General features: G+C 54.6%; 1 pseudogene; it reads left to right on the top strand.

Moving 5' to 3' along the window:
- Positions 1-7,512: 7,512 nt before the first annotated feature.
- LOC137904146 (sodium channel protein type 3 subunit alpha-like) overlaps positions 7,513-22,395 on the top strand; it is a 29,667-nt pseudogene continuing 14,784 nt past the window's right edge.

The following is a 22,395-nucleotide window of genomic DNA, read 5'->3' as shown; positions in this document are numbered from 1 at the left end:
TGATTTATTGATTTTAAATAGGCTCCTTCATCATTGAATGATGATGATGATGATGACTGAGCCGATCAATAAGTCTGACAGCCATGATGGACGGCTTAGAGACAGTGGTGAGGACAGCATGATGGACGGCTCAGAGACAGTGGTGAGGACAGCCATGATGGACGGCTCAGAGACAGTGTCTCTGAGCTAAAGACAGGAGGCGGAGCTAGAAGGGGTGGAGATGAAGACGCTGAGGTTCTCCTTGGGGGAGGTTAGACGTCTTGGAGACAATGTCCTTTTAGTTCATGTGCGTCCCCAGCGCCAGGACGGACCAGTCCCGGCCCGCCAGTAGGCGGGGCTCCGGCGCACCACTGATGTGCCCCCCTTAACAGAAATGGTGCGTAGCATGAAAGGCTAGTTGAGCTAATTGCTAAAGCGACAGAACGGACAGTCCTGATTGGCTGGTGTGTGTGATCAATCACTCTAGTTCTTCCCAATCATTACCAATTCATTGAACGGTAACACACACTGGATCTCCAGCGTAACCATAGCAACAGCAGACCCATCAACAACAGGCCCAGTGGATTGTCCCTGGAAATAATTTGTGATGACACCTGACCCAATCAGAGCTCTGTAGGCGGGGCTATGGGTGTAGAATAAATCGTTAAATGTTTTGACGTATTGATCGGGAGCGCTCCGCCCCTTAGTAATAATAATGACACAGATTAGCCCCGCCCCCCTTTGGGCCAATAGAAACGATGATGCTAAAGTGCATGTCCCTGAGCTCCAGGGTGAACTGTCCCTTTAAGGGGGCGGGGCTCCAACCAGCCGCCGCTCCTGATGGTGATGAAGAGCAAACCTTGTTGCAGTAAATCCCGTCAGAGCGCCTTTTAGTCTGATGTCAGAGACGTCCTCCTCCTCCTCCTCGTCTTCATCACCTGTCTCTTTGTGTCTCCTCCTCCTCCTCCTCCTCATCGTCTTCATCACCTGTCTCTTTGTGTCTCCTCCTCCTCATCGTCTTCATCACCTGTCTCATTGTGTCTCCTCCTCCTCCTCCTCATCGTCTTCATCACCTGTCTCTTTGTGTCTCCTCCTCCTCGCTCCTCCTCATCGTCTTCATCACCTGTCTCTTTGTGTCTCCTCCTCCTCCTCGTCTTCATCACCTCTCTCTTTGTGTCTCCTCCTCCTCCTCCTCGCTCCTCATTGTCTTCATCACCTGTCTCTTTGTGTCTCCTCCTCCTCCTCCTCCTCGCTCCTCATCGTCTTCATCACCTGTCTCTTTGTGTCTCCTCCTCCTCCTCCTCCTCATCGTCTTCATCACCTGTCTCATTGTGTCTCCTCCTCCTCCTCCTCCTCATCGTCTTCATCACCTGTCTCATTGTGTCCCCTCCTCCTCCTCCTCATCGTCTTCATCACCTGTCTCTTTGTGTCTCCTCCTCCTCCTCCTCGTCTTCATCACCTGTCTCTTTGTGTCTCCTCCTCCTCCTCGTCTTCATCACCTGTCTCTTTGTGTCTCCTCCTCGTCCTCCTCCTCCTCCTCCGTCGCTCCTCATGAATCTCTGACCCCTTAAAGTGGCCTCATGTTTACGTCCGTTGTCTCATGGCCACGTTTCCCCTCTGTAGTGAACGGCAGGTGCAGGGGCGGGGCTTCCGTCACCTGTCTGGTCTGTACTTTGGGTTCTGGTCGACCCGGCCCAGTACGGCGGCTCCGCCTCCACCCTCCGCCCTGCAAACAGCTGATTGTGTTTCAGGAGATAAACGTCTGGAGCATATCCCAGCATGCACCACATGAAAGGCAGCGGGACCGCCTCCACACGAAAGCCGTCCCGTCCGGGAACCCGTTCCAATATCCACCGTGTGTGTGCGTGTGTGTGTGTGTGTGTGTGTGTGTCGGTGTGTGTGTGTGTGCGTGTGTGTGTGTGTGTGTGTGTGTGTGTGTGTGTGTGTGTGTGTGTGCGTGTGTGTGTGTGCGTGTGTGTCGGTGTGTGTGTGTGTGTGTGTGTGTGTGTGTGTCGGTGTGTGTGTGTGTGCGTGTGTGTGTGTGTGTGTGTGTGTGTGCGTGTGTGTCGGTGTGTGTGTGTGTGTGTGTGTGTGTCGGTGTGTGTGTGTGTGTGTGTGTGTGTGTGTGTGTGTGTGTGTGTGTGTGTGTGTCGGTGTGTGTGTGTGTGCGTGTGTGTGTGTGTGTGTGTGTGTGCGTGTGTCGGTGTGTGTGTGTGTGTGTGTGTGTGAGTGCGTGTGTGTGTGTGTGTGAGTGCGTGTGTCGGTGTGTGTGTGTGTGTGTGTGTGTGTGTGTGTGCGTGTGTGTGTGTGTGTGTGTGCGTGGCCCAGTTTGAAAGTAACAGCTGAGCGACGGCGCGCTGACACAGGAGAGGAGGAACGATAGATGTCGGGATGGAGGAGAAGAGGAGGGCAGTAATGAAATCGGGGGCGTGGCTTCCTGTCGCCTCTGTTAGCATCTAGCTGGATGTTGTTAACAGATATTCAACCAATCAAGAGGCTTGGCCTGCTTGAGACAGTCGTACTCCACCAACCTCTGGACCAATCACAGTGCAGCAAGAACCCTTTGGCCCCTCCCAATACTTCATTTGAATTCAATGGATTCCTCAGGACTAGCGTGGGCGGAGCCAACGTTCTAGACGGGTTCTGGGTGTCAGTGGATCTAAGCGGGTCGTGGTGCTGGTAACCTTTGGATCCATGTCAGATCAGGTTGAACGTTCCTGTGACCTCTGACCTGTGGGCTGCTGTTGGAGACACGAGAGGATGAATAATGAGTGTGTGTCACGGCTAACCGGTGTCTGATCGTTTCCTGTCCTGGGGAGGAAGGACCGTCTCCCCCCGTGTCCTGTCCCGGGGAGGAAGGACCGTCTCCCCCCGTGTCCTGTCCCGGGGAGGAAGGACCGTCTCCCCCCGTGTCCTGTCCTGGGGAGGAAGGACCGTCTCCCCCCGTGTCCTGTCCCGGGGAGGAAGGACCGTCTCCCCCCGTGTCCTGTCCTGGGGAGGAAGGACCGTCTCCCCCCGTGTCCTGTCCCGGGGAGGAAGGACCGTCTCCCCCCGTGTCCTGTCCTGGGGAGGAAGGACCGTCTCCCCCCGTGTCCTGTCCCGGGGAGGAAGGACCGTCTCCCCCCGTGTCCTGTCCCGGGGAGGAAGGACCGTCTCCCCCGGTGTCCTGTCCTGGGGAGGAAGGACCGTCTCCCCCCGTTTCCTGTCCCGGGGAGGAAGGACCGTCTCCCCCCGTGTCCTGTCCCGGGGAGGAAGGACCGTCTCCCCCGGTGTCCTGTCCTGGGGAGGAAGGACCGTCTCCCCCCGTGTCCTGTCCTGGGGACACCAGCTGCACCAATAACGCGTCTCTTTACTTCTTAAGGTGGAAAGTCAAAATTATTTCTTTGTTTCCCGTTGTCATTGCTCCCCCCTCCCCCGATGGAAGCCTTTAGCTCTTAAATGCTACCGTGGTCGCATTAAAATCATCGTCTGGGTCCGTTCCTGAAACAGCAGGTGGTTCTGGTTCTGGTCCTGGTCCTAGTGCTGGTGTTGGGATCCGGATCAGCAGACCCACAGTACTGCTGTCAGCAGCCTGCTCGAGGTGTCCCTCAGGGAGACGAGCAAGCAGAGCTGAACCTGCAGAGGCTGGCAGGCAGCTCCATTACAGATATGTTTAGAAAAGGCCGGCGTGCCACAGGGAGTCCACAGTTAATACTGGTCTACACAAGAACCTGAAGGAGGACCGGGTTCAGACCCGTGTCCTCACTATGAGCACACACAAGGACACATAACTTTCTATTTCTGTCCCTCTCTGGTTTCACTCTGTTGTTCTCTGGTCAGCAGCAGCTCGACGTGTCCCGCTGTTGTTGTTGTGGTTGTTGTTGCTGTGGTTGTTGTGGTTGTTGTGGTTGTTGCTGTTGTTGTGGTTGTTGTGGTTGTTGTGGCTGTTGTTGTGGCTGTTGTTGTTGTGGTTGTTGTTGTTGTTGTGGTTGTTGTGGCTGTTGTGGTTGTTGCTGTTGTTGCTGTTGTGGCTGTTGTTGTTGTTGCTGTTGTTGTGGTTGTTGTTGTTGTTGTTGTTGTGGCTGTTGTTGTGGCTGTTGTTGCTGTGGTTGTTGTTGTTGTGGTTGTTGTTGTGGTTGTTGTGGCTGTTGTTGTGGCTGTTGTGGTTGTTGCTGTTGTGGCTGTTGTTGTTGTTGCTGTTGTTGTGGTTGTTGCTGTTGTGGCTGTTGTTGTTGCTGTTATTGTGGTTGTTGTTGTTGTTGTGGCTGTTGTTGTTGTTGTTGTTGTGGTTGTTGTGGCTGCTGTTGTTGTTGTTGTTGTTGTTGTTGTTCAAAGGGAGTAGAGCATTTCCTTAGCTGCCGGGTAACGAGCTGATCTCCGTGTTTTCATTGGTCCGTTGAGCCGCCCGACTCCGCCCGCGACGGAAAACACGTTTTAGGCTGGTGGGACACCGTAAAGGCAGAGACCCCAGCCGTGTCATACGACGTAGCATATAGCAGTCGAGCTAACGTGTTTACGGTCGACGGGTTCATAATCCTTCAGTGAAAGTCGTCCAGGAACACTGAGAGCATGACTCAGCAATTCTAACGGCTGCTTCAGCAGCAGCTAACGCTGTGATGCTAGCGGGTAGCGAGCCCCCACCATCCTGCAGAGCCCTGACTTCAGCGTGACGAGGGAACGATGAGTCGACCGACAGTCAGGACCAATCAGTCGGCCCGTATCCGTTGACCTTCAGGAATCAAAATGGCCGCAGGTTCTGTCTAGACCCGCACCGAGCGGGGATCAGCGCTCGCTTGCCAGACGTGTTTGGTGACTTCACTTGGCTTGGGAGGCGTGAAAGTTCCACGCAGCCTTGTGACAAGGCAGGGAGGCGTCGCCCCCCAGTCACAAGGGTCCTGCCGGTCCTCGGGGGCCCAACCTGGCTCTGGGCCCGGTACCAGTGAGCCACGCCCACTGGCCGCGGCGTGGTGACAGAATGTGTTCCTCCTCTCTGGATAATTGAGTCGACGGCGCTGCGTCTTCCGGACGCCATCGTTTCAGGAATGTCTGGGACGGTGTCCGCCCTCCGTCACCGCCGCAGCTGATTGGCCCGGAGCGATACCACACTCCGAGCGCTGCCCTTCGTCCTGATATGGAAGACATGCAGACTTGTAGATGTGCAGGTCACAGGTGTGCTGGAGCCGAGCCCAGCTGAGTGCAGGTGGGAGGCGGCTTGACGTGGAGCCGGATAGAACAGGAAGGACTCGAACCCACAACCTTCTTGCTGTGAGGCGCTAATAAAGACACTCAGAGAATTCTAAAGCGAGAGGAACATTCAATCTGCGTCCATGGACGGGAACCAATCAATCAGCTGATGATCAGACACATTGATCGATGCTCTCACTCTCGTTTGATTTAATAATGCATTTTCTTTATTCTCTCTTTAAGAAGCTGTTAGTTGTGTTTTCACGTTCCACTGTCTGTGCTTCATGATGATGATGATGATGATGAGCGACCGCCCCTTCCAGGGACGGAAGGATGATGGAGGAGGAGGGAGGAACATGTAGCATTCCAGCAGCTAGCTGCGTTAGCGCTGAATGTTTTGATCAGCAGAGATGTAATGGTATCAACGAGCATTAGCATCCCAGCTAGGCGGTGGCTATTGTCTGTTCGCTGTCCACAATTACCCATGATGCCTTTCAGCTCACAGAGAGCATGGCTGTTAGCCACCTGACATCTGAGCGGAAGCGCTTCTAACGTTGCTTGCGTGACGTTGACGCGTTCTAACGTCGTTTGCGTGACGTTGACGCGTTCTAACGTTGCTTGCGTGACGTTGACGCGTTCTAACGTTGTTTGCGTGACGTTGACGCGTTCTAACGTTGCTTGCGTGACGTTGACGCGTTCTAACGTTGTTCGCGTGACGTTGACGCGTTCTAACGTTGCTTGCGTGACGTTGACGCGTTCTAACGTTGTTCGCGTGACGTTGACGCGTTCTAACGTTGCTTGCGTGACGTTGACGCGTTCTAACGTTGTTCGCGTGACGTTGACGCGTTCTAACGTTGTTTGCGTGACGTTGACGCGTTCTAACGTTGCTTGCGTGACGTTGACGCGTTCTAACGTTGCTTGCGTGACGTTGACGCGTTCTAACGTCGTTTGCGTGACGTTGACGATTTCTAACGTTGTTTGCGTGACGTTGACGCGTTCTAACGTTGTTCGCGTGACGTTGACGCGTTCTAACGTTGCTTGCGTGACGTTGACGCGTTCTAACGTTGCTTGCGTGACGTTGACGCGTTCTAACGTTGCTTGCGTGACGTTGACGCGTTCTAACGTTGCTTGCGTGACGTTGACGCGTTCTAATGTTGTTTGCGTGACGTTGACGCGTTCTAACGTTGTTTGCGTGACGTTGACGCGTTCTAACGTTGCTTGCGTGACGTTGACGCGTTCTAACGTTGTTTGCGTGACGTTGACGTGTTCTAACGTTGTTTGCGTGACGTTGACGCGTTCTAACGTTGCTTGTGTGACGTTGACGCGTTCTAACGTTGTTTGCGTGACATTGACGCGTTCTAACGTTGCTTGCGTGACGTTGACGCGTTCTAACGTTGTTTGCGTGACGTTGACGCGTTCTAACGTTGCTTGCGTGACGTTGACGCGTTCTAACGTTGTTTGCGTGACGTTGACGTGTTCTAACGTTGTTTGCGTGACGTTGACGCGTTCTAACGTTGCTTGCGTGACGTTGACGCGTTCTAACGTTGTTTGCGTGACGTTGACGTGTTCTAACGTTGTTTGCGTGACGTTGACGTGTTCTAACGTTGCTTGTGTGACGTTGACGCGTTCTAACGTTGCTTGCGTGACCGAGTGTCGGAGCAGATGGAAACCAGGACCGGATCTGCTGGACCTGTCAGAGAGTCAGCCTGGAAACGGGCCGAGCTTCTTTTGATGTGAACACACACACACACACACACACAGACACACACACACACACACACACACAGGTCTGGTGCTGTAAAGATTGAAAGTTTGAGAAACGAGGTCTGTTAATCATCCAATTAGAATCCAAGGCAGGCGATTCTCTCTCTCTCTCTCTGTGTAACTCCATACTCGATTGCCCTGTTTGATGGTTAATGAGACATCTGTTCTTCATTACCTGGACATCCCATAATAATCTGATTGTAAACATCGATACTGTCAAAGTATGTGGAGAATGTTATTAAAGTTATTGTGACATCACATCAACTGTACTACACCTGTACTGCACCTGTACTAGAACTGTACTACACCTGTACTAGAACTGTACTAGAACTGTACTACACCTGTACTAGAACTGTACTAGAACTGTACTACACCTGTACTAGAACTGTACTACACCTGTACTAGAACTGTACTACACCTGTACTAGAACTGTACTAGAACTGTACTAGAACTGTACTACACCTGTACTAGAACTGTACTGCACCTGTACTGCACCTGTACTAGAACTGTACTGCACCTGTACTAGAACTGTACTACACCTGTACTAGAACTGTACTGCACCTGTACTGCGCATGTGCTCCTGCGTTCTGAGGGTGTGGTCTTCAGGGGTCCTGGTCTCTGGGGGTTCTGACGGTCTGCCTGGGGGGTCTGTTCCAGCCGGTGGACTCGGCCCGTCAGCACCAGGATCAGGATGAGAAGATGGCCGGCTGCGTGTTTCCAATGGGACCCGAGAGCTTTCAGCGCTTCACGCCGGACTCCCTGGAGGCCATCGAGCAGCGCATCGTCCAGGAGCAGACCCGCCTCCACAAGCAGTACCAGGAGGTGCACGCGCGCACGCACGCACGCACGCACACACGCACACACACGCACACACACACACACGCACAGTGGGCCAGCGTACCCGCTGACTGTCCTCTGGCCCGTGTGCAGGACCTGGGTGACGTGGTGCTGCCCCGGGCCCGGCCCGACCTGGAGGCAGGGAAGCAGCTGCCGCGCATCTTCGCCGACCCCCCGTCTCACCTGGTGGGCGTCGCCCTGGAAGACATCGACCCGTTCTACTTTAAGGACAAGAGGGTGGGTCAAATTGTGATTTCCCATGATCCTTTGTGCTGCTTCCTGTCAGCGATGGGGGCGGAGCCTAGAGCGGAGCTGGTTGTCTGATTGGTCGACCTTTCGCTGTGTCTCTGTCTGCAGACCTTCTTGGTCCTGAACAAAGGCAAGGCCATCTTCCGTTTCAGCGCCGCCGCCGCGCTCTACGTCTTCAGCCCGTTCCACCCGGTCCGCAGGCTCGCCATCCGGATCCTGGTGCACTCATATCCTCCTGCGTGACGCGCACGCACACGCACACACATGCACACGCACACACACACACGCGCACGCACACACACGCACGCACGCGTGCCCCTGGAATCTGGATCAGCGCTCTTCCTGTCCTGACCATTCTGGGTTCAAGAATTTCAGCAGAAGCATTAAAGGTCACCTGATGATGTCATCGTGATGTCACAAGTCATTTCATAGATTGGCTTGAAACCTTCCATTCTAAGCTAATATTGATGTCTGCTTCAAACCAATGATCTGCCATCCGTCCTATTGGTTCCTTCCTGCCCCGCCCCCTCACCATCTGACCTTCGTGGTCGGGGTCCCATCCTGCTAACGAGCTCGCTAATCACCTAAACAATTAATGAATGGAAGGAAGTCTTACAGTAGCAATAAATCCAGCTTCAATCAATACCTTGAGATATTGATGAGGTCATGAAAGATGGCCGACGTCATGTCACAGACACGCCAGAGTTCAAGTTGGGGCGTTGTGTTTGGTCTCAGTTGTTGACAGGCCTCCACCGGTCGCCCCCCCCCCCCCCCCCCCCCGACACCCACCTATTTATATCCGAGCCGTTGGCTGGATGAGAGGGGAGGAGGTCGCGGCGCTGCTGATGGATGTCTGTGGGGGGGGGGGGGGGCTAAGAGGAAGTCGAGTGCCGTTTCAGGGTGTGCGTCCTTTTATGAAGCATCAAGCGTGTTCTGGGTTGATGCCCGACCGCCGCGGCGCCGCTATGACAAGCTGTGGTGTGAGGTGGACACACGCCAACCTCACACGGCCCCCCCGACCTCCAGGAGCCCCCCCCCTCGTTAAAGGTGCTAGCTTTAGCGTGTCCTCGCTGGTTAATGCTCCCACGCACTCGTGTGATGTTTGGTGCTCCGCCCCTTTTACCTGCTCCCGCTCCCAGACCGATCGATGATCGTTTCTAATAAACGGTGTTCCGTTCTGGAACTTAGATCGTCTCCCCGCTGTCCTTCCAAGATGGGACAGTGTTTGAATGAAAGACGGACGGAGGGACGGAGCGAGGGAGGCTGTGGACGGACGGACGGAGGGACTGACTGACGGACGGACGGACTGACGGACGGACGGAGGGACTGACGGACTGACGGACGGACGGAGGGACTGACGGACGGAGGGACGGAGCGAGGGAGGCTGTGGACGGATGGACGGAGGGACGGACGGACGGGGGGCGAGCTGTGGGCGGTCTAATGGCGTTACTGGTGCGTGTTCTGGGCGGGCCAGAGCTACCTGCCCTGCGGCGCTAACCGCTAACCGTGCTATGTCGCCGCTGTCCCAGCATGCCGTTCATCCAGCAGCACTGAGCCCCCCCCCCCACTAATTACAGTAATTCTGATGTGATTTATCGCCCCCCCCTCGGTGCATGGCTGGCAGGTGAAGGCGATGTTACCGCCCCCACAACGTGCTGATTGGATAGAGCACTCCTCCTGGGCTCTTGATTTGCCTGGTTCTAGCCGGACCAATCAGAGCCGCCGTGTGACGTGCTCCTTGACCTGCTCCTTGACCTGCTCCTTGACCTGCTCCTTGACCTGCTCACCTTGTTCAGTCTCTTCATCATGTGCACCATCCTGACCAACTGCTGCTTCATGGCCATGTCTGAGCCCGCCCCCTGGGCCAAGTACCTGGAGTGAGTCGGCCTTCGTCATTCCCTCTTTCCTCGCCACTGACTCCCTTTCACGCCGCACGCCGCCCCTCCTCCTCTCCCTCTCTCAGGTACACCTTCACAGGTATCTATACGTTCGAGTCTCTGGTGAAGATCCTGGCGAGGGGGTTCTGTGTGGGACCCTTCACCTTCCTGAGGGACCCCTGGAACTGGCTGGACTTCAGCGTTATCGTCATGGCGTGAGTCCGACACTCTGTTGACCTTCGACCTGTTGTGGGCCTTTTGTGAATCCCTGTTGCAGGTCAACTAAAGGTCAAAGGTCATAATGAAGCTGAACAGACAAAAACATCAATGATGTAGAGGAGTTTAAGCACCGGGTGTAGAACCTTTCGGTGCTGATCCAGTTGTTGCTCCTCCCCCTGGCTCCACCCGGGGCTTGTTGCTCCTCCCCCTGGCTCCACCCGGGGCTTGCTGCTCCTCCTCCTGGCTCCACCCGGGGCTTGTTGCTCCTCCCCCTGGCTCCACCCGGGGCTTGTTGCTCCTCCCCCTGGCTCCACCCGGGGCTTGTTGCTCCTCCTCCTGTGTTGCTCGTTGCAGATACGTGACGGAGTTCGTGGACCTGGGTAATGTCTCAGCCTTGAGGACATTCAGGGTTCTTCGAGCGCTAAAAACCATCTCAGTCATCCCAGGTGAGGAAGCACCTCGGGGGCGTGGCCGGAAGCAGCTTGATCCATCCACATATTGATCCTGCTGATGGGCAGGTCTGAAGACCATCGTGGGCGCCCTGATGCAGTCGGTGAAGAAGCTGGCGGACGTGATGATCCTCACCGTGTTCTGCCTGAGCGTCTTCGCCCTCATCGGCCTGCAGCTCTTCATGGGGAACCTGCGGCAGAAGTGCGTCCGCAGCGCGGCGCTGTGCGCCAACGGCAGCCTGCCGGCCAACGCCTCCTTCACCTGCAACAACCGCACCTGGGCGTCGCTGAAGGACTTCCTCAACGACGAAGGTGAGAGCCGCAGCACCGCCCACCCGGGCCAGGAAGTCACACGACAGGAAGAGGAAGAGAGTGTAGATTAAAGAAGGACCATTCACGAACAACGACCTGTTCAGGGGGCGGGGCGGAGCTCACCTGGCACCTGTCATCAACCCTGGCCTCCAACTCTGTGTGTGTGTGTGTGTGTGTGTGTGTGTGTGTGTGTGTGTGTGTCTGACTGTGTGTGTGTGTGTGTGTCTGTCTGTCTGTGTGTGTGTGTGTGTGTGTGCGTGTTTACTGATCAGCTGTGACACACACCAGTCAGCCTTCCTCCCTTCTGAGGCCCACCAGGACCCGGTTCAGGTTCTGTTTCTTGGCTGTTCAGAACCCTCCTGGATTCACGCTCCGTCTCCACCAGAGACGTCCTACCTGTCCTCAGGTAGACGAGCGATGCTGTTGAACTCACCTGTGTCTCCGTGAGACGGTCCCGGACCTGCTGAGGGTCAAAGTGGTCCAAACGAAGTTAACTTGGCTCTTCCAGTAATGGTTCTTGTCGGGACGGGCGGCGTCCTGCTAATGCACCATCTATTTATTCATTTCCAGTTTGTGTCTCCGTCCATCCCGTCAAACGGTGTCCCCCGCAGGCTTCGGTATCGACCCCTAAAAGCTGCCTGAAACCGGAGAGCGGGCTCCGAGCGCTCCCAACATTACCCATCATGCCCCGCGTCTGGTCTGAGGCTCCAGTAGGCAGCCGGTTCTGGTTCTGGTTCAAGCCCGCTCTCCTGACAGCAGACGGGTTCCCTCTAAATCAGCCATTATTAAAGGAGGAGGGGGAGGAGTTAGAAAAGGTCCAGGTAAGGCTTGAAGTATCCGGCAGCTCTCTGCGGCGTTTGGGGGACGGCAGCAGAGAGCAGGTCCCCAACCCGAACCCCCCCCTCATGATGTGACCATGAGCTCATGGTCCCAGTGAGGTGCTGAGGACTTCCTGTCTCAAAGCAAAAACACTCAAATGTGGTTGAGACTAGCGGTCGAGGCTAAGCTACTGTGGTTGAGGTTAGCGGTCGAGGCTAAGCTACTGTGGTTGAGGTTAGCGGTCAAGGCTAAGCTAATGTGGTTGAGGTTAGCAGTCAAGGCTAAGCTAATGTGGTTGAGGTCAGCGGTCGAGGCTAAGCTACTGTGGTTGAGGTTAGCGGTTGAGGCTAAGCTACTGTGGTTGAGGTTAGCGGTTGAGGCTAAGCTACTGTGGTTGAGGTTAGCGGTCAAGGCTAAGCTAATGTGGTTGAGGTCAGCGGTCGAGGCTAAGCTACTGTGGTTGAGGTTAGCGGTCGAGGCTAAGCTACTGTGGTTGAGGTTAGCGGTCAAGGCTAAGCTACTGTGGTTGAGGTTAGCGGTCAAGGCTAAGCTAATGTGGTTGAGGTTAGCGGTCAAGGCTAAGCTACTGTGGTTGAGGTTAGCGGTCGAGGCTAAGCTACTGTGGTTGAGGTTAGCGGTCGAGGCTAAGCTACTGTGGTTGAGGCTAGCGGTCGAGGCTAAGCTAATGTGGTTGAGGCTAGCGGTCGAGGCTAAGCTAATGTGGTTGAGGTCACCGACTCATCATATTTGATCAGATCATAAACTATGGATCACGTGACTCATCGTTTAGTTTTTGTTCACGTCAGCTGCTGTGTTTGACGTCATCATTAGGCCCCTCCTCCACGGGGTCGTTTCTTCACCTGAACCGATCGTATTGATTATCAGTGACACCATCTGTGGGTGTGTCCCGACGTGCTCTTCCTGTTCGTCTTCCAGATAACTTCTACAAGGTGGAGGGCGCCAAGGACGCCTTAATCTGTGGGAACAGCAGCGACGCGGGGTGAGTGGCATCGCTCTTCATGATTGGTGGTCAGAAACTGGGGGGCGGAGCTGGATGGTGAACGAGCGTCCTCGTCCAGAACCGACTGGACCAGAACCGACTGGACCGGAACCGACTGGACCGGAACTTACTGGACCGGAATCAACTGGACGTCTTTGACCAGTAAAGGTCGCTGCTGGTTTGTGGCGGTTTGAGGACTGAACAAGAATATGGATGAATAATTATCTAGTTTACTGTGATATGTTTGTGTGTGCGTGTGTGTGTGTGTGTGTAGGTGTGTGTGCCTACACACCTACACACACACACACACCTACACACACACGCGATGCTAACGGCTAGGTGACACTTTAGCTGTTATTTCCGGTGCTGCTCTCTGACGATTCTTTAAGGGAATATAATCCACACAGATTATTAAATGCTGAGAACTCCATGCTGACCTGACGCAGCGTCACCTTTAACCCTTCGTCTTCTGACCTCTGATGCTAAAGAGACCTGCCAGGGAACAGGGCTAGAGGACGACCCAGGAGAAGACACATGGAATCTAATCTAGTCGTTGACACTGAATGAGATCAAATGCCAGCCGATGATTTATTTGCTAAACTGATCAATTGATCGATTGATCAGCAGAAGGGGGGGGGGGGGGTTAGGGGGAGGTTCATCTGTCAGATTATATTTTTCGACTTTATTCTGTCGGCCTGATGATTAAAAAATGGAGTGGAGACGTAAACACAAAGTTCACACACTCCTCCCAAACAATCTCCCCCGGCGAGCACCGCTGTGATACGGTTGCTATAGCGATGCTAAGTACTGCCTTCCTCCCAGACACTGGTTTACCTGTGGTATAATTAGACCTGTGTGTGGAGGAGGTCCGGAGGAACAGGAAGTGAACCTCCTCTCACAGAACCCCCAGGATTCTCCCAGAATAGACCCCGTCTGTCTTCAGGTCCATCTGTCCTGTTCAGGGGTGAGGTCTGGGGAGGAGCAGGGGGAGGGGCAGGGGGAGGGGAAGGGGGAGGAGCAGGGGGAGGGGCAGATGGAGGACAGGGGGAGGAGCAGGGGCGTCAAACGTGGCCGCTGTTCAAAGGGTTCTTGAGTTCTTCTGGGTCAAGCTTTGAGCGTTGTGTTGTTTCCTGTGTCAAACCGTGATGTCATCAGTGTCAGCCAATCCGATCGCCCCTCTGTTTCAGGAGCTCGTTTCATTTGGGATATTTTATGATGTCATAACATTTGATTTTTGGTCCATTGTTTTATTATCTACTGATCGTGTGTTATAAACCGGTGCTGCCCATATATGGTCATGGTAAGTGGATGCTTGTTCTGCTCATGAATAATTACCCCCCCCCCCCCCCCCACCCGCTGTGTTTCCGTGACAGGAAGTGTCCGGATGGGTTTGACTGTCTGAAGGCAGGACGGAACCCAAACTACGGCTACGCCAGCTTCGACACCTTCGGGTGGGCCTTCCTGTCCCTGTTCCGCCTCATGACCCAAGACTGCTGGGAGAACCTGTACCACCAGGTACCCGGAGGGGGGTCGGACCAGGGGGGGGTCGGACCGGGGGGGGGGTCGGACCAGGAGGAGCATTGATGAGGGGCCCCTCTGTTTGTGGACAGACGCTGCGTTCAGCAGGGAAGACCTACATGGTGTTCTTCGTGGTGGTGATCTTCCTGGGCTCCTTCTACCTGGTCAACCTCATCCTGGCCGTGGTCGCCATGGCGTACGAGGAGCAGAACCAGGCCACCATCGCTGAGGCCTGTCAGAAGGAGCGGGAGTTCCAGGTGGCCATGGAGCGGCTCAAGAAGGAGCAGCAGGTAAATGGGCCCCGGGCCCGACCCGGATGTGACGAAGGCGCCTGTAGTTCCCTTTTATTAGAACCCTTTCGTCCTCCTGTTTCCTTTTATTAGAACCCTTTCGTCCGCATGTTTCCTTTTATTAGAACCCTTTCGTCCGCATGTTTCCTTTTATTAGAACCCTTTCGTCCGCATGTTTCCTTTTATTAGAACCCTTTCGTCCGCATGTTTCCTTTTATTAGAACCCTTTCGTCCGCATGTTTCCTTTTATTAGAACCCTTTCGTCCTTCTGTTTCCTTTTATTAGAACCCTTTCGTCCGCATGTTTCCTTTTATTAGAACCCTTTTGTCCGCATGTTTCCTTTTATTAGAACCCTTTCGTCCGCATGTTTCCTTTTATTAGAACCCTTTCGTCCGCATGTTTCCTTTTATTAGAACCCTTTCGTCCGCATGTTTCCTTTTATTAGAACCCTTTCGTCCGCATGTTTCCTTTTATTAGAACCCTTTCGTCCGCATGTTTCCTTTTATTAGAACCCTTTCGTCCGCATGTTTCCTTTTATTAGAACCCTTTCGTCCTCCTGTTTCCTTTTATTAGAACCCTTTCGTCCGCATGTTTCCTTTTATTAGAACCCTTTTGTCCGCATGTTTCCTTTTATTAGAACCCTTTCGTCCGCATGTTTCCTTTTATTAGAACCCTTTCATCCGCATGTTTCCTTTTATTAGAACCCTTTCGTCCGCATGTTTCCTTTTATTAGAACCCTTTCGTCCGCATGTTTCCTTTTATTAGAACCCTTTCGTCCTCCTGTTTCCTTTTATTAGAACCCTTTCGTCCGCATGTTTCCTTTTATTAGAACCCTTTCGTCCGCATGTTTCCTTTTATTAGAACCCTTTCGTCCTCCTGTTTCCTTTTATTAGAACCCTTTCGTCCGCATGTTTCCTTTTATTAGAACCCTTTTGTCCGCATGTTTCCTTTTATTAGAACCCTTTCGTCCGCATGTTTCCTTTTATTAGAACCCTTTCATCCGCATGTTTCCTTTTATTAGAACCCTTTCGTCCGCATGTTTCCTTTTATTAGAACCCTTTCGTCCGCATGTTTCCTTTTATTAGAACCCTTTCGTCCTCCTGTTTCCTTTTATTAGAACCCTTTCGTCCGCATGTTTCCTTTTATTAGAACCCTTTTGTCCGCATGTTTCCTTTTATTAGAACCCTTTCGTCCGCATGTTTCCTTTTATTAGAACCCTTTCGTCCGCATGTTTCCTTTTATTAGAACCCTTTCGTCCGCATGTTTCCTTTTATTAGAACCCTTTCGTCCGCATGTTTCCTTTTATTAGAACCCTTTCGTCCGCATGTTTCCTTTTATTAGAACCCTTTCGTCCGCATGTTTCCTTTTATTAGAACCCTTTCGTCCGCATGTTTCCGTTCAGTCTTGTCTTTTATCATTTGTGTACAGTTTTGAATTCTTTATTAGCTTTCATTCCATTAGCAAGATGCTAATACTGGTGGTTCTCACCTGGTCCCGCTCCAGATCGTGGTCCAGAAGACTCTCGATACAGACTCAATGATGTCACCAGAACTCTCGCCCTTTGATCTGCCATTGGACAGGATGGAGGAGCGGAGGCGGAGTCAAGCAATGATGGGCATGGCCAATGTAGAGGCCAACCTATCAGAGGAAAAGTTGCTGCAGGTGGATCTGACGGACGGGGGAAAGGTAAGGGGGCGGAGTCTGATTGTAAATCGGAGGACAACGTACTGAGATAGAAATGTTTGCACCTCCTCCTCCAGCCGCTCCTCCCCCTCCTCGCTCGCTCCTTCTCCACCAGGACGAGGCGCAGCAGTCAGGTCTCCTCCATCTTCAACTTCCGCCTCAGGAGCCGCGGGTCGGAGGGCGAGATGGCGGACGATGAGTTCAGCGCCCCGGGCGACGCCTTGGACGGCGTCCGGGGCCGGACCTACAGCGGCGGGACCTTCAGCGGCATCCTACCCCACCCATGGCCCAAACGGCGCCCCAGCACCTACAGCGCCACCAGCAGGAGCTCCCAGGTGGACGTCTGATCAACCGTCATCTATTGATCCATACTCGATGAAAATAAATAAATAAATAGAGATAACCGATCCATAAATTCAGAACTTCCTGTTTCACTTATCATCGAACCAAAACATCACAAGAAGCATCTAAACGCCGATCAGATCTATACGCTGATCAGATCTATACGCCGATCAGATCTAAACGCTGATCAGATCTATACGCTGATCAGATCTGAACGCTGATCAGATCTATACGCCGATCAGATCTAAACGCCGATCAGATCTAAACGCTGACCAGATCTGAACGCTGATCAGATCTATACGCCGATCAGATCTATACGCCGATCAGATCTATACGCTGATCAGATCTATACGCTGATCAGATCTAAACGCCGATCAGATCTAAACGCCGATCAGATCTAAACGCCGATCAGATCTAAACGCCGATCAGATCTAAACGCCGATCAGATCTAAACGCCGATCAGATCTATACGCCGATCAGATCTGAACGCTGATCAGATCTATACGCTGATCAGATCTGAACGCTGATCAGATCTAAACGCCGATCAGATCTAAACGCTGATCAGAGCTGAGCATTGATCAGATCTGAACACCGATCAGATCTGAACACCGATCAGATCTGAACACCGATCAGGTCTAAACGCCGATCAGATCTAAACGCCGATCAGATCTAAACGCTGATCAGATCTAAACGCTGATCAGAGCTGAGCATTGATCAGATCTAAACGCCGATCAGATCTAAACGCCGATCAGATCTAAACGCTGATCAGAGCTGAGCATTGATCAGATTTCTTCTCCGGGTTCCAGGTTTTTTATCCGACTCTGAACGTCAACGGGAAACTGTTTGTCACCATGGATCACAACGGGGTTTCCCCGCCGCCGCTGCAGGGGCATCTGAGCGCCATGGAGGAGGTGAAGGAGGAGAGTGTGAGTCGTGTGTGTGTGACCGGGGGGGGGTCGGGGCCCCCTGGGTCGGGTTCGGGTACCTGAGGAGGTTACTCTGTGAGCATGTGATGTAAGTCCGCCGCCTCGTTGACGCAGCATCCTGGTGCTCTGATTGGAGGAGGGAGGGATATGTTACCATGGCAACCCACAGGCGCTAAATTAGTTCAGGGCTGCCGGCGGCGTGTTTCCCTCCCAGGAACATGATCTTCATCTGTATGTATGACATCATCAGTCGGTGTGTGACATCAGAGGACAGGAGAGACAGGGCACAGCAAGAATAACAACTTTGGGTTCCCATGATGCACTGCTGTGTAGCTACGGTAACATCCCTGTGGATAAAAGGAGCGTCTGCAGCCTTTGATTTCTCCCAGAATGCACTGCAGAGTCCCTAACTCACCTGTTCCTGTCTCAGGTGCCCACCTCCACCACGGAGCTCAGCACCATACTGTTACCTCGGCTGTCATCCAATCAGGGCTCAGAGAGGAGGGGGCGGGCTCTCAGCGCCGCCAGCTACCTCACTGACGCCATGGAGGGTGAGCACCATCTCATGTGCTGATTGGCCAGCAGGTGTGCAAGACCCTGATTGGTCGGTTATCTCACATGACATAACAATACAACGGCGTGATCACTTCCTGTCAGGAAACGGGAAGTGATCGTCTGTGTTGAAGCCACGCCCTCTTTGGTTCCTGTAGAACTGGAGGAGGCCCATCAGAAGTGCCCCCCCTGCTGGTACGCGTTGGCCCAGCGGTACCTGGTGTGGGGGTGCTGCCCCTGCTGGCGGGGGCTCCAGCAGCAGGTGAAGGTGATGGTGATGGACCCCTTCCTGGATCTGACCATCACCGTCTGCATCGTCCTCAACACGCTGTTCATGGCCATGGAGCACTACCCCATGACGGAGGAGTTCACCGGCATGCTGAGCACGGGCAACCTGGTAGGGGGGGGGGGGGGCAACCTGGTGGGGGGGGGTCTCCGTCTCACCGCGGAACTTCATCTGGAACAAATATTACCTCTAACATTAAACACATCAGCTCTGATTCATGTTGGTGTTTAAAGACACAAAGAACCATCTAGAACCTTCTGGTGCTGATCCAGATAGGAGGGGAGCGAGCTGCTTGGGGGAGGTCTGTGCTCTCTGAGGGCGTGTCTCTGAGGGCGTGTCTCTGTCCACTCTGAGGGCGTGTCTCTCTGCTCTCTCAGGGCGTGTCTCTCTGCTCTCTCAGGGCGTGTCTCTCTGCTCTCTGAGGGCGTGTCTCTCTGCTCTCTGAGGGCGTGTCTCTGTGCTCTCTCAGGGCGTGTCTCTGTGCTCTCTGAGGGCGTGTCTCTCTGCTCTCTGAGGGCGTGTCTCTGTGCTCTCTCAGGGCGTGTCTCTCTGCTCTCTGAGGGCGTGTCTCTGTGCTCTCTGAGGGCGTGTCTCTGAGGGCGTGTCTCTGAGGGCGTGTCTCTGTGCTCTCTCAGGGCGTGTCTCTCAGGGCGTGTCTCTGAGGGCGTGTCTCTCTGCTCTCTCAGGGCGTGTCTCTCTGCTCTCTGAGGGCGTGTCTCTCTGCTCTCTCAGGGCGTGTCTCTGAGGGCGTGTCTCTGTGCTCTCTCAGGGCGTGTCTCTCAGGGCGTGTCTCTGAGGGCGTGTCTCTCTGCTCTCTCAGGGCGTGTCTCTCTGCTCTCTGAGGGCGTGTCTCTCTGCTCTCTCAGGGCGTGTCTCTGAGGGCGTGTCTCTGTGCTCTCTGAGGGCGTGTCTCTGAGGGCGTGTTTCTGTGCTCTCTCAGGGCGTGTCTCTGAGGGCGTGTCTCTCTGCTCTCTGAGGGCGTGTCTCTGTGCTCTCTCAGGGCGTGTCTCTGAGGGCGTGTCTCTCTGCTCTCTGAGGGCGTGTCTCTGTGCTCTCTCAGGGCGTGTCTCTGAGGGCGTGTCTCTGTGCTCTCTGAGGGCGTGTCTCTGAGGGCGTGTCTCTCTGCTCTCTGAGGGCGTGTCTCTGTGCTCTCTCAGGGCGTGTCTCTGAGGGCGTGTCTCTCTGCTCTCTGAGGGCGTGTCTCTGTGCTCTCTCAGGGCGTGTCTCTGAGGGCGTGTCTCTGTGCTCTCTGAGGGCGTGTCTCTGAGGGCGTGTCTCTCTGCTCTCTGAGGGCGTGTCTCTGTGCTCTCTCAGGGCGTGTCTCTGAGGGCGTGTCTCTCTGCTCTCTGAGGGCGTGTCTCTGTGCTCTCTCAGGGCGTGTCTCTGAGGGCGTGTCTCTGTGCTCTCTGAGGGCGTGTCTCTGAGGGCGTGTCTCTGTGCTAGGTGTTCTCGGGGATCTTCACGGCCGAGGTGGTTCTGAAGGTCATCGCTCTGGACCCGTTCTACTACTTCCAGACGGGCTGGAACATCTTCGACAGCATCATCGTCTTCCTCAGCCTGGTGGAGCTGGGCCTGTCGGACGTGGAGGGACTCAGCGTCCTGCGCTCCTTCAGACTGGTACCGTCCTCGTCCCGTCCTCGTCCTGTCCACCGTGTCCACGCGAGGGACTTGCCGTGTCCTCCCTTTATTCTGTGGTTTCCTGTCCGCCTCTCGCCCCCCCCCCAGCTCCGCGTGTTCAAGCTGGCCCGCTCCTGGCCGACCCTCAACACCCTGATCAAGATCATCGGGAACTCCATGGGCGCCCTGGGCAACCTGACGCTCGTCCTCGCCATCATCGTCTTCATCTTCGCCGTGGTCGGCATGCAGCTGTTTGGTAAAAACTACCAGGTAAGGCCTCGGCCTGCGAGCCAGACCAGGTCCCGGGTAGATCCGGTCCGGTCGGCTCAAGCTGTCCCCCCCCCCCCACCCCCCCAGGACTGCGTGTGTAAGATCTCCAAGGACTGCGCTCTTCCTCGCTGGCACATGAAGGACTTCTTCCACTCCTTCCTCATCGTGTTCCGGGTTCTGTGTGGCGAGTGGATCGAGACCATGTGGGACTGCATGAAGGTGGCGGGCCAGCCGCTCTGCATCCTGGTCTTCATGCTGGTCATGGTCATCGGAAACCTGGTGGTGAGTCACCTGGGGGGGGGTTACCTGGCTGGACCGGGTCTGGAATGGTTCTGGGTCTGGGTCTGGGTCTGGGTGGTGACTGGGTCTGGTTCTGGGTCTGGTTCTGGGTGGTGACTGGTTCTGGGTCTGGTTCTGGGTGGTGACTGGTTCTGGGTCTGGTTCTGGGTCTGAGTGGTGACTGGGTCTGGTTCTGGGTTTGGGTGGTGACTGGTTCTGGGTCTGGTTCTGGGTCTGGGTGGTGACTGGTTCTGGGTCTGGTTCTGGGTCTGGTGCTGACTGGTTCTGGTTCTGGTTCTGGGTGGTGACTGGGTCTGGGTCTGGTTCTGGGTGGTGACTGGTTCTGGGTCTGGTTCTGGGTCTGAGTGGTGACTGGGTCTGGTTCTGGGTCTGGTTCTGGGTGGTGACTGGTTCTGGGTCTGGTTCTGGGTCTGAGTGGTGACTGGGTCTGGTTCTGGGTTTGGGTGGTGACTGGGTCTGGTTCTGGGTGGTGACTGGTTCTGGGTCTGGTTCTGGGTCTGGTTCTGGGTCTGGGTGGTGACTGGTTCTGGTTCTGCGTGGTGACTGGGTCTGGTTCTGGGTGGTGACTGGTTCTGGGTCTGGTTCTGGGTCTGGGTGGTGTGGGTGGTGACTGGTCTGGTTCTGGTTCTGGTTCTGGGTGTGACTGGGTCTGGTTCTGGTTCTGGGTCTGGGTGGTGACTGGGTTCTGGGTCTGGTTCTGGGTCTGGGTGGTGACTGGGTCTGGGTCTGGTTCTGGTTCTGGGTGGTGACTGGTCTGGTTCTGGTTCTGGTTCTGGGTGGTGACTGGGTCTGTTCCTGGGTTCTGCTGGTCGGGTCTGTGGGTGACTGGTTCTGGGTCTGGTTCTGGGTCTGGGTGGTGACTGGTTCTGGGTCTGGTTCTGTTCTGGGTGGTGACTGTTCTGGTCTGGTTCTGGGTGGTGACTGGGTTCTGGGTCTGGGTGGTGACTGGTTCTGGTTCTGGTTCTGGTTCTGGGTGGTGACTGGTTCTGGGTCTGGGTGGTGACTGGTTCTGGTTCTGGTTCTGGTTCTGGTTCTGGGTGGTGACTGGTTCTGGTTCTGGTTCTGTTTCAGCTGCTGAACCTCTTCCTGGCTCTGCTCTTGAGCAGCTTCAGCTCCGACAACCTTTCAGCTCCGGACGACGACGCGAGATGAACAACCTGCACATCGCCGTCCACCGGATCACCGGCGGGCTGGAGTGGTGCCGCAGACAGGTACCCGTCTGCCTGCTCACCTGTCTACCTGCCTGCTCACCTGTCTACCTGCATGCTCACCTGTCTACCTGCCTGCTCACCTGTCTACCTACCTGCTCACCTGTCTACCTGCCTGCTCACCTGTCTACCTGCCTGCTCACCTGTCTACCTGCATGCTCACCTGTCTACCTGCCTGCTCACCTGTCTACCTACCTGCTCACCTGTCTACCTACCTGCTCACCTGTCTACCTACCTGCTCACCTGTCTACCTACCTGCTCACCTGTCTACCTGTCTGCTCACCTGTCTACCTGCATGCTCACCTGTCTACCTGCCTGCTCACCTGTCTACCTACCTGCTCACCTGTCTACCTGCCTGCTCACCTGTCTACCTGCCTGCTCACCTGTCTACCTGCCTGCTCACCTGTCTACCTGTCTGCTCACCTGTCTACCTGTCTGCTCACCTGCCTGCTCACCTGTCTACCTGCCTGCTCACCTGTCTACCTGTCTGCTCACCTGTCTACCTGCCTGCTCACCTGTCTACCTGCCTGCTCACCTGTCTACCCTACCTGCCTGCTCACCTGTCTACCTGTCTGCTCACCTGTCTACCTGTCTGCGTGCTTCTCCAGGTTATGGATTTCTTCAATGGCAACCTGAAGCGACGCCGGAAGAAGCAAAAGGAAGCGAAATCCATGCTGAAGCTGAAGCGCCTGAGTACGATCCACAGCGAGGCCAACGGCGCCGTTATAGGTAACG

Source organism: Brachionichthys hirsutus, chromosome 14 (assembly GCF_040956055.1).
Source record: "Brachionichthys hirsutus isolate HB-005 chromosome 14, CSIRO-AGI_Bhir_v1, whole genome shotgun sequence".
Taxonomy (NCBI): Eukaryota; Metazoa; Chordata; class Actinopteri; order Lophiiformes; family Brachionichthyidae; genus Brachionichthys; species Brachionichthys hirsutus.
The sequence above is the reverse complement of the archived record's forward strand: the minus strand, read 5'-3'. Positions and strand labels throughout refer to the sequence as shown.